Here is a 12,629-nt window from a genome sequence, read left to right on the forward strand (position 1 = left end):
CCCCTCTCTCCCCTGTCTCTCTCCTGTCTCTCCCCCACTCTCTCCCCCTGTTTCTCCCCTGTCTCTCTCCTTGTCTCTCTCCTGTCTCTCCCCCTCTCTCTCCTGTCTCTCCCCCCGTCTCTCCCCCCATCTCTCCCCGTTTCTCCCCTGTCTCTCCCCCTCTCTCCTGTCTTTCTCCTGTCTCTCCCCTGTCTCTCTTCTGTCTCTCTCCTGTCTCTCTCTTCTGTCTCTCTCCCTGTCTCTCTCTTCTGTCTCTCTCTTCTCTCTCTCCTGTCGCTCTCCTCTCTCTCTCCTCTCTCTCTCCCTGTCTCTCTCCTGTCTCTCTCCTCTCTCTCTCCTGTCTCTCTCCTGTCTCTCCCCTCTATCTCCGTCTCTCCCCTGTCTCTCTCTTCTGTCTCTCTCCCTGTCTCTCTCTTCTGTCTCTCTCCCTGTCTCTCTCCCTGTCTCTCTCCCTGTCTCTCTCCTGTCTCTGCCCTCTCACCCCATGTCTCTCTCCCTGTCTCTCCCCTGTCTCTCCCCTGTCTCTCCCCTCTCTCCTGTCTCTCCCCTGTCTCTTCCCTGTCTCTCTCCTGTCTCTCTCCTGTCTCTCCTGTCTCCCCCCCCTCTCCTGTCTCTCCCCCTGTCTCTCTGCTGTCTCTCTCCCCTGTATCTCCCCTGTCTCTCCCCTGTCTCTCTCCTGTCTCTCTCCTGTCTCTCCCCTGTCTCTCTCCTGTCTCTCCTCCTGTCTCTCCCCTCTCTCTTCTGTCTCTCTCCCCTGTCACTCTCCTGTCTCTCTCCTGTCTTTCTCCTGTCTCTCCCCTGTCTCTCCCCTGTCTCTCCCCAGGCTGGATGATTAGACTGTGGGTTAATAGTCTCCTCCAGCGCCCCCCCCCCGACCCCCAGAGACACGCACCTGTGATGTCCGGCCTTAAAAGGCTGCCCTTCTTTTATCCAGAGTGGGGTGTAGGACGAGTCTAATGACGTGCAGGACGGGTCTAATGATGTGGACCGTGATTATTATTCAGACAGAGCAAAGAGAGAGGATAAAGGAAACGCCATTACGATTTCAGGACAGTTGGTTTCAGTAACGAAAAAAAAAAAAAGGCATCTTAATTTACATGAGCAAGAGCAATCCTTCCTTTTATCTCGAGGTTGCAACAGGGTCATATCTTAACGATTAAAGGAAGGCATCTCGGTCTGTCTCTTTGTGTGTGTGTCTGTATATCTGTCCTTCACATATCTCGAGAAGCGTTCGTCCAATCGACTCCACACTTGGCACGGGTATTGCTAAGATCCCGATGGAGGGTGGTGTTGAGTGTGTAGTCGACAGTGATGCCACTAACGCGTTACTAAGTAACGCGTTATTGTAATCTGATTACTTTCCCCCGAAAATAGTAATCTAACGCGTTAATCTTTACAAGCCAGTAATCTGATTGCAGTTACTTGTTCAAGTGGCTGTGCGTTACTATTTCGTTACTATCTCATCATAATGCAGGCGGAATGCAGTATTTTCTTTCGTTTTCGACAGTCAAATATACGTTTGGAAAGCTTTTCCTTGTATTGGGGAGTGACGTCACAGCACGCAAACTCGCGTGTTGAGCCATGCTGGTGGGCGCGGCTGTTATTGTTATTATCAGGCTGCGAGCTAGCAGGGAGACGCTCGCGCTCGTAACGCTTCCTTGCACTGGAAGTTCACTAGTCTACTTAACGTTTGTGTAAACTAAGCCGGGTGAAAAAAATATTCACTTTGCGGAGGAAACAAAATACTGTCTACCGCATATGGAATATACAGCACAGCACGACCATCGACTTCTACAGGACTCGGAGTCGGAGCTGCACCAGCCAAACAGTATGTTCCACCTTTGAGTTAAACATCTTTTGCTTGCACTATTCATGAACATGGAACACCATACTGCAGTATGTAGGTTGTCAGTAGCACACTGACAACACTGCAGTATATATATTCCCTCCCCGCCGTATGTATATTTCCCTCCCACCCACCCACCCCCTCCTAATGTACAGTCCCCTCCCCATCATATGTATATACTCTGTCAGGATCTAGGGGTAACAGTACTGTATATTTGAATACCGCTTATGTCACAAATGTATCAGTACTAAATACCTATATGTCCCTATGCCATAAATGTCATGTATGTTGTGTATGTCATAAATGTCTATATGAATTGAAAATGGGGGACCCTGATGGAAACAAGACAAACGTCTTTCTCAGGTCTGCATCCCCTTAACAATTGTATGTATTGAGCCGTACTGTATTGTACCCATTCTGCAATCTGTTAAATAAAGTTTTCATTCATTCATTCACACAATAATAAATAATAATAACGTAGAACCATATCTGAATGGGGCAGGCCTCAAAGGTAGGCTACATATCAGCCTACATGTGGTGTTATTGACCATTTATCTTTTGTGAAATCTATAGATCTATAGATAGCAAGATAGGCCTACCTGCCCTATTTGTTATGGTTTGTAACCGACCCCAATCGCACAACACAAGACAGGTATGATGGTTTGCCAAGAAACAGATATCTATTGAGAGACAGGGAAAAAAGGGCACTGTCCCTTTAAGGGAGAACACAAATACAGGAATATAACAAGAGGGGAAAAACTAGGTGCCTTTAAGAGGCGGGCAGGAAAAGGGAACACTAAGGGAAGGTTAATGAACGCTAGGGGAAACATTAAAGGAACGCTAGGGGAAGGTTAAAGGAACAGAGGAACTAGAGACTAGGAGATGTCGGGACAAGGAGAGCTAGGGAACAGGAGAACTGGGGACTAGGAGAACTAGGGACAAGGAACTAGGTGGAACAAGAAGGGGAGGACTTGGGACCAGGAACTAGGTGGAACTAGAAAGGGGAGAACTAGGGACAGAGGGGACTGAGGCCCGCGGAGGCGGGCTGGGGACAGGGAGGAACAGGGAGGACTGGTGGGAAACATCTGGGCTGCTCTGCAGAACAGAGGAGAGGGTTAATATTCAAAAGGGAACAACAGAGCAGATGCAGAACAGTCCAAATAAACAAAGTAACAAAGTAATAATATCTTCGTGTGACAAACACACAGGGGGAGATGTAATGTCCAAAAATACTATCTAAGTGAGAACAAAAACAGAGTGGGAAATGAAATGTCCAAACTACTAACTAAGTGAGAACAAAAAAGGAGGAATTACGCTGGGTGAGTGACTTAACAATCAAAACTCACCCAAGCGTATGCGGAATGGTACAGGAACGCAGCGGGACGGGGGCAAGAGGCATTACGCTGGGTGAGTGACATCACAATCAAAACTCACCCAGGCGTATGCGTAATGGTGCAGGAACAGCAGCGGGACGGGGGCAAGAGGCATTACGCTGGGTGAGTGACATCACAATCAAAACTCACCCAGGCGTATGCGTAATGGTGCAGGAACAGCAGCGGCGGCGAGGGTGTCGCCACCGGGTAGCTGGCTGTCCGAGCCGAGGAACAGAGTGCTGGAACAGCGGCGGTGGCGAGGGTGTCGTCAACCGGGTAGCCGCTGTCGGAGCCGAGGAACAGAGTGCTGGAACAGCGGCGGTGGCGAGGGTGTCGTCCACCGGGTAGCCGCTGTCGGAGCCGAGGAACAGGGTGCTGGAACAGCGGCGGTGGCGAGGGTGTCGTCAACCGGGTAGCCGCTGTCGGAGCCGAGGAACAGAGTGCTGGAACAGCGGCGGTGGCGAGGGTGTCGTCCACCGGGTAGCCGCTGTCGGAGCCGAGGAACAGGGTGCTGGAACAGCGGCGGTGGCGAGGGTGTCGTCCACCGGGTAGCCGCTGTCGGAGCCGAGGAACATAGTGGCGCGCCACACCTTGGTGTGCACGTCGGAACCGAGAGACGCCTCGGGGTGCGTCTGCGAGGAGGAGTGTGCCAAGCACGAGGATCCTTGGAAGATGCGCGTTGCGCGCTGGAGACTGGAGAGCGTGCCAAGCCCTTGAAGATGCGCGTTGCGCGCTGGTGACTGGAGAGCGTGCCAAGCCCTTGCAGATGCGCGTTGCGCGCTGGTGACTGGAGAGCGTGCCAAGCACAAGGATCCTTGGAAGATGCGCGTTGCGCGCTGGAGACTGGAGAGCGTGCCAAGCCCTTGAAGATGCGCGTTGCGCGCTGGTGACTGGAGAGCGTGTCAAGCCCTTGCAGATGCGCGTTGCGCGCTGGTGACTGGAGAGCGTGCCAAGCACGAGGATCCTTGGAAGATGCGCGTTGCGCGCTGGAGACTGGAGAGCGTGCCAAGCTCGAGGGTTCTTGGAAGATGCGCATTGCGCGCTGGTCTGGAGAGCGTGCCAAGCTTGAGCGTCCTTGGAAGATGCGCGTTGCGCGCTGAGGACTGGAGAGCGTCTGCGCTGGTCTGGATGTGCGTCAGGACGAACAGCTGCGCGGGGGTCTGCAGTGGAACGCTGGGGTGCCTCCCGTGGAAGTACAGGGAGCGCAGACCAGTCTCCCCCACAGGCAACGGCGACAGCTGGCGAAGGCTGGAGCAAACATCTCGACGCCGGAGAATGGAACAGCATAGGCAGACAGAGGATCTCCCGAAAGAGTCTAGATGTTTAGAGAATATGACTCGGCAAGTATACAACACGACCCCACGCCGAAACGAGGGGAAGAGCCCTGGTATTTAAAGCCCACAGGGGAACTAATTAGCCTGCCACCACAGGTGTGAGAGGTAATTGATAATAGTCCAGGTGTGGCCACTGAGAGTAAACGAGAGTAAAGAACGAGAGGGTGGGGGCTAGAGAGAGTGAGTGAGGAATTCCTAACAGTAGGCTTAAAGAAGACAGAGAAAGTTGGTGAGCAGCGGACAAAACCTCACAGTACCCCCCCCTCAACGGGAGCCACCTGGCGACCCAAAACAAATACAGACAGAGTGGCAGGGGGCAAAACAAGACAAAAACAAAAGGTACTGGCCAAGCCAGCAGGGGAAGCCACCACAAGAGTGGGGCTAGCAAAAGAAACAGGGTCGCCGAGGGGTAACTAGGGTAGCAGAGGGGCAACAGGAGGAACTGGCCTAGAGGAAACCGGGCCTAGAGGAACCGGGTCAGGAGGAACTGGGTCCAGAGAACTAGTCCAGAGGAACTGGTCTAGAGAACTGGCCTAGAGAACTGGCCAAGAGAACTGGCCTAGAGAACCGGTCTAGAGAACTGGTCTAGAGGAACTGGTCTAGAGGAACTGAGGGGCAAGCAGGGTAGCTAAGGGGTAACCATGGTAGCACCGGGAAAGGGCTAGCAGAGGGAAAGGGTAGCCGCCAGGGCACCGAGCTACAGGGCCTATGCTAGCTGTACTGTTACATCAACATAGAGGCTGCGCAAGCTGCCGGAGCTAGGCTAGCAGAGGGAAGGTTAGCTGCCAGGGCACTGATAGCTACAGGGCCTATGCTAGCTGTACTGCTACATCAACATAGAGGCTGCGCAAGCTGCCGAGCTAGGCTAGCAGGGGGAAGGGGTAGCTGCCAAGGCACTGATAGCTACAGGGCCTATGCTAGCTGTACTGCTACATCAACATAGAGGCTGCGCTAGCTGCCGAGCTAGGCTAGCAGGGGGAAAGGGTAGCTGCCAAGGCACTGATAGCTACAGGGCCTATGCCAGCTGTACTGCTACATTAACATAGAGGCTGCGCTAGCTGCCGGAGCTAGGCTGGCAGACAGGGCTGGACCAGCATGAGAGAACAAGCTAGCTGGAAGGACAGTCCTAGCTGTGTGAGATAAACTGACCTTGCTAGCTGAAAGGGCAGTCCTAGCAGTGGGAATACAACTACACAAAAAGTGGAGGCCATGCAGAGGGACCGGGTTAGCCGCTTGGGCCTGGCTAGCCACAGGGCCTATGTCAGCTGCAAGGCTGCATCAACATAGAGGCTGTGCTAACAGCCGGGGCCAAGCTAGCAGACCGGGACCATGCAGAGGGAACTGGGTTAGCCGCCAGGGCATGGCTAGCTACAGGGCCCATGCCAGCAGCAAGGGCTGCATAAACATAGAGGCTGTGCTAGCAGCCGGGGCTAAGCTAGCAGACTGGGGCTCTGCTGAGGGACTGGGTTAGCTGCCAGGGCATGGCTAGCTACAGGGCCTATGCCAGCAGTAAGGGCTGCATTAACATAGAGGCTGTGCTAGCCGCCGGGGTAAAGCTAGCAGACAGGGCCATGCTGGTAGTAGAGGCCTAACAAGCTGCAGGGGGGTCAAACAGGGCTAAGAGGGGAGCTAAACAGGGAAGCTAAACAGGGCTAACAGGGAAGCAAATGGGGGAGTCAACAGGCTAACAGGGGAGCTAACCGGGGAGACCAACAAGCTAACAGGGGAGCTAACAGGCTAACAAGGAAGCTAGAGGGGAGCTAGAGGGAACAAGAAAAAAAAAAGGCAAACTCAACATACACCGTCTGTGCTGGCTGGGGTCGTCGATTTGGTGGGGTCGTACTGTTATGGTTTGTAACCGACCCCAATCGCACAACACAAGACAGGTATGATGGTTTGCCAAGAAACAGATATCTATTGAGAGACAGGGAAAAAAGGGCACTGTCCCTTTAAGGGAGAACACAAATACAGGAATATAACAAGAGGGGAAAAACTAGGTGCCTTTAAGAGGCGGGCAGGAAAAGGGAACACTAAGGGAAGGTTAATGAACGCTAGGGGAAACATTAAAGGAACGCTAGGGGAAGGTTAAAGGAACAGAGGAACTAGAGACTAGGAGATGTCGGGACAAGGAGAGCTAGGGAACAGGAGAACTGGGGACTAGGAGAACTAGGGACAAGGAACTAGGTGGAACAAGAAGGGGAGGACTTGGGACCAGGAACTAGGTGGAACTAGAAAGGGGAAAACTAGGGACAGAGGGGACTGAGGCCCGCGGAGGCGGGCTGGGGACAGGGAGGAACAGGGAGGACTGGTGGGAAACATCTGGGCTGCTCTGCAGAACAGAGGAGAGGGTTAATATTCAAAAGGGAACAACAGAGCAGATGCAGAACAGTCCAAATAAACAAAGTAACAAAGTAATAATATCTTCGTGTGACAAACACACAGGGGGAGATGTAATGTCCAAAAATACTATCTAAGTGAGAACAAAAACAGAGTGGGAAATGAAATGTCCAAACTACTAACTAAGTGAGAACAAAAAAGGAGGAATTACGCTGGGTGAGTGACTTAACAATCAAAACTCACCCAAGCGTATGCGGAATGGTACAGGAACGCAGCGGGACGGGGGCAAGAGGCATTACGCTGGGTGAGTGACATCACAATCAAAACTCACCCAGGCGTATGCGTAATGGTGCAGGAACAGCAGCGGGACGGGGGCAAGAGGCATTACGCTGGGTGAGTGACATCACAATCAAAACTCACCCAGGCGTATGCGTAATGGTGCAGGAACAGCAGCGGCGGCGAGGGTGTCGCCACCGGGTAGCTGGCTGTCCGAGCCGAGGAACAGAGTGCTGGAACAGCGGCGGTGGCGAGGGTGTCGTCAACCGGGTAGCCGCTGTCGGAGCCGAGGAACAGAGTGCTGGAACAGCGGCGGTGGCGAGGGTGTCGTCCACCGGGTAGCCGCTGTCGGAGCCGAGGAACAGGGTGCTGGAACAGCGGCGGTGGCGAGGGTGTCGTCAACCGGGTAGCCGCTGTCGGAGCCGAGGAACAGAGTGCTGGAACAGCGGCGGTGGCGAGGGTGTCGTCCACCGGGTAGCCGCTGTCGGAGCCGAGGAACAGGGTGCTGGAACAGCGGCGGTGGCGAGGGTGTCGTCAACCGGGTAGCCGCTGTCGGAGCCGAGGAACAGAGTGCTGGAACAGCGGCGGTGGCGAGGGTGTCGTCCACCGGGTAGCCGCTGTCGGAGCCGAGGAACAGGGTGCTGGAACAGCGGCGGTGGCGAGGGTGTCGTCCACCGGGTAGCCGCTGTCGGAGCCGAGGAACAGAGTGGCGCGCCACACCTTGGTGTGCACGTCGGAACCGAGAGACGCCTCGGGGTGCGTCTGCGAGGAGGAGTGTGCCAAGCACGAGGATCCTTGGAAGATGCGCGTTGCGCGCTGGAGACTGGAGAGCGTGCCAAGCCCTTGAAGATGCGCGTTGCGCGCTGGTGACTGGAGAGCGTGCCAAGCCCTTGCAGATGCGCGTTGCGCGCTGGTGACTGGAGAGCGTGCCAAGCACGAGGATCCTTGGAAGATGCGCGTTGCGCGCTGGAGACTGGAGAGCGTGCCAAGCCCTTGAAGATGCGCGTTGCGCGCTGGTGACTGGAGAGCGTGTCAAGCCCTTGCAGATGCGCGTTGCGCGCTGGTGACTGGAGAGCGTGCCAAGCACGAGGATCCTTGGAAGATGCGCGTTGCGCGCTGGAGACTGGAGAGCGTGCCAAGCTCGAGGGTTCTTGGAAGATGCGCATTGCGCGCTGGTCTGGAGAGCGTGCCAAGCTCGAGCGTCCTTGGAAGATGCGCGTTGCGCGCTGAGGACTGGAGAGCGTCTGCGCTGGTCTGGATGTGCGTCAGGACGAACAGCTGCGCGGGGGTCTGCAGTGGAACGCTGGGGTGCCTCCCGTGGAAGTACAGGGAGCGCAGACCAGTCTCCCCCACAGGCAACGGCGACAGCTGGCGAAGGCTGGAGCAAACATCTCGACGCCGGAGAATGGAACAGCATAGGCAGACAGAGGATCTCCCGAAAGAGTCTAGATGTTTAGAGAATATGACTCGGCAAGTATACAACACGACCCCACGCCGAAACGAGGGGAAGAGCCCTGGTATTTAAAGCCCACAGGGGAACTAATTAGCCTGCCACCACAGGTGTGAGAGGTAATTGATAATAGTCCAGGTGTGGCCACTGAGAGTAAACGAGAGTAAAGAACGAGAGGGTGGGGGCTAGAGAGAGTGAGTGAGGAATTCCTAACAGTAGGCTTAAAGAAGACAGAGAAAGTTGGTGAGCAGCGGACAAAACCTCACACTATTAGTACATTTTACTCAAACTGAGTACATTTTACTACATTTTTTTTGTCATTCTTATGTTGTGGCAGCAGCAGGGGGGACGACTTCGTAACCTAGTTACTTTCAAAGTAACTAAGTTACTCTGATAATCAAGTAATCAGTAAAGTAACTAAGATTACTTTTTAAAGGAGTAATCAGTAATCAGTAATCAGATTACTTTTACAAGTAATCTGTGGCATCACTGGTAGTCGATCGGATGAGCGGTTCTCGACAGCGCCGCAAGCAGCCATACCACGGTTCTATACAACGCTGCAAGCAGCCATACCATGGTTCTCAAGAACGCCGCAGCAGCCATGCCATGGTTCTCTACAGTGCCGCAAGCAGCCATACCATGGTTCTCAAGAACGGCGCAAGCAGCCATGCCATGGTTCTCAAGAACGCCGCAAGCAGCCATACCATGGTTCTCAAGAACGCCGCAGCAGCCATACCATGGTTCTCATTAACGCTGCAAGCAGCCATACCATGGTTCTCATTAACGCTGCAAGCAGCCATACCAGGAAAGGAAGATAGAGGGCGAGGGGAGAAGGCGAGGAGAGGGGAGGAGGCAAGGGGAGGAGGCGAGGGGAGGAGGTGAGGAGAGGAGGCAAGGGGAGGAGGCGAGGGGAGGAGGCGAGGGGAGGAGGCGAGGAGAGGAGGCGAGGGGAGGAGGCGAGGGGAGGAGGTGAGGGGAGGAGGTGAGGGGAGGAGGTGAGGAGAGGAGGTGAGGGGAGGAGGTCAGGAGAGGAGGCGAGGAGAGGAGGTGAGGAGAGGAGGTGAGGGGAGGAGATGAGGGGAGGAGGTGAGGGGAGGAGGCGAGGAGAGGAGGTGAGGAGAGGAGGTGAGGAGAGGAGGAGAGGAGGTGAGGAGAGGAGGTGAGGGGAGGAGGTGATGGGAGGGGAGGAGACAAGGGGAGGAGGCGAGGAGAGGGGAGGAGGCGAGGAGAGGGAAGAGGTGAGGGGAGGAGGCGAGGGGAGGAGGTGAGGGGAGGAGGTGAGGGGAGGAGGCGAGGGGAGGAGGTGAGGGGAGGTGAGGAGAGGAGGTGAGGAGAGGAGAGGAGAGGAGGTGAGGAGAGGAGGTGAGGAGAGGAGGCAAGGAGAGGAGGTGAGGAGAGGAGGTGAGGAGAGGAGGTGAGGGGAGGAGGTGAGGAGAGGAGGTGAGGAGAGGAGGTGAGGAGAGGAGGAGAGGAGGTGAGGAGAGGAGGTGAGGAGAGGAGAGGAGGAGAGGAGGTGAGGAGAGGAGGTGAGGAGGGGAGGAGAGGAGGCGAGGAGAGGAGGTGAGGAGAGGAGTTGAGGAGAGGAGGCGAGGAGAGGAGGCGAGGAGAGGAGAGGAGAGGAGGCGAGGAGAGGAGGCGAGGAGAGGAGGTCAACCTGTCTGGGGGAACAGGCAGCAGCCGGGCGTCCCACTGCTCCTCTCTGCTTCACGCGTGTTGTTCTTGGCAACGGAGCGACAGGACAGGGGGGGGGGGGGGGGTTGAAATACCCTCCCCTGGCAGCTGTGCGTTCACTTTGAAAATTAAACCCAGCGAGATTCATATAGGAATAGGAGAGAAGAAGAAGAAGAAGAAGAAGAAGAAGAAGAAGAAGAAGAAGAAGAAGAAGAAGAAGAAGAAGAAGAAGAAGAAGAAGAAGAAGAAGAAGAAGAAGAAGAAGAAGAAGAGAAAAAAACAGCTCAGGCTGGCAGTTGTATCGGGGGTTCTATTGACGGGGGTTCTATTGACGAGAAGAGTCAATGTGCTCGGGATTAAAAAGCAATCCGGCGTTCCAAGTGACATCTCCCCTCGCACGCCATCACCAGCGCCAGTGTGTGTCTTGTACTTCAGAAGCCCAGGATCGAGCTGTCGACGCAGGGCAACAATCAAAGTTGTCGAGGGAGAGGGGCCTTTTCTCCCTCTCTCTCTCTCCCCTCTCTCTCTCCCCGCGCCGCTCTTGTTCTTTCAAAACATGCGATCTAGAAACTCAACTCAGCAACCAGGCAAATGAGATTATAGCATCCGTAACCCGCGCCCCCCCCCAACACACAGCAAACCTGCCCACCCGGAGCCCCCCGCCTGCAACCCCGCCCGCCCTCCCTCCTTGCCGTAACCACCGCTGTTTGCGCCTGGAGACGATTTTTAAATGCCGTCCTGTCACTGTCAGACCAGATCAATCACTGGGGGAGAAGCGTGGTGTAATTGGCTTTTCAGTGACACAACAACAACACAGTGTTGCATTTATATCAAAGGATGTTATACCATGTGACTTAGGAGAAGCTGCTTCTGTGGTCCTGGAGTACGGGGGGTGTGGGGGGGGGGGGGGGGTCGAAATCTCACTGCTGACTCCAAAAAATTTAATAAAGAAATCGACTAGTACCGCGCGATTATGGAAAGTATCGGACAAAAGTATTACTTGGTGAGTGTCTCTCGGTAGACCCTGTGTGTGCGTGTGCGTGCGTGTGTGTGTGTGTGTGTGCGTGTATGTGTGTACAGTACACTGGCACCCTGGCGCAGGGGCTGAGAAATGTGCCTACTGGGATAAAAGGCTTTCTACTGGGAGAGAACAAAGAACCACATGTGTCATAACGTTGAAGCTGAAGGCTGTCACTTCTTTACGGGAGAGTCTCTCTACATGTGAGGACGAAGAGACAGAGAGAGAGACAGAGAGAGAGAGAGAGAGAGAGAGAGAGAGAGAGAGAGAGAGAGAGAGAGAGAGAGAGAGAGATAGAGAGACAGAGAGAGAGAAAGAGCAAGAGAGCGAGAGAGACACACAGAGAGAGAGAGAGAGAGAAAGAGAGAGAGACTGCCACGTGTGTCTAGAACTAATATATATAACTTATATTTCATGCAGACACGTGAAAACCTCTGACTTGTATTTCCAACATTTTGCGTTATAGTTCGGTAGAAGATTTTTCTTTGTGTTTTTAAGTCCAAAAGGAGGCTAAACTCTAAGCAACACGTGGAAACAGAAGACAAACAGTACTTTATTAACGGCTACTTCCTCACTGCGTCTGTCCGCTCTTAGTCGATGAAATAAGATGAGATATTCCTTTATTGATGCCCTTGGGGAAATTTGGGGCGCCATAGCAGCATGGGGGGAGGGGAGGTACAGGTATGGGCAGGGTAATAGTAGAAATACATAAATATAATCTGAATATAAAAATAAGACAAAAAAAAACAGTGTAAACAATATAATTAACTCTAAGAAATATGAGAAAAATGTACGGTGTAAACAAAGGTGTAGATGAGGGTCTGTTTGTGTTATGGTTTGACACCGACCCCAAACGCAACGACACAAGAGAGTAGGATTCAGAGTTGCCAAAAACAGGGGCTTGTTTATTGAGACTAATTAAACAGCATAGAATAGGAAGAGTCTAAACAAGACAGGAATTCAAGCAAGGATGGAAATGTTCTGCTGCTCTGCAGCTTCTCCCGAGGTGGTAGTAGGGGGTAGCAGATGCTGACGTCAGAGCCGCTCTGCAGACTTCTCTCGGCAGAATCTCCGAGGTGATGCGGGACCGAGAGAGAGAGAGAGGAAGCGAGTCAACACAGGGTGCAGGTAGAACGAGCAGGAGAACAGGAGAGGTGACTTGTACCCAAAAACAAAAGTTATCCAAGTGAACTAATCTTCGTGTAAACACACACAGTGAGCAATGTTCCAAAACACAATCCCAAGTGAAAAATATCTTCGGTGCAAAAATAGACACTGAGAGCGAAGTCCAAAATACAATCCAATGTGATAATATCTTCGGTGT

General features: G+C 53.6%; 1 protein-coding gene across 1 annotated transcript in view; it reads right to left on the bottom strand.

The window, feature by feature from the left end:
* The window catches only part of myo3b (myosin IIIB), a gene marked incomplete at its 3' end in the record, with an annotated part of 495,246 nt that overhangs the window by 229,179 nt on the left and 253,438 nt on the right, over positions 1-12,629 (bottom strand).

The sequence above is a fragment of the Notolepis coatsorum genome, assembly GCF_963971535.1.
Source record: "Notolepis coatsorum genome assembly, chromosome: 5".
Taxonomy (NCBI): Eukaryota; Metazoa; Chordata; class Actinopteri; order Aulopiformes; family Paralepididae; genus Notolepis; species Notolepis coatsorum.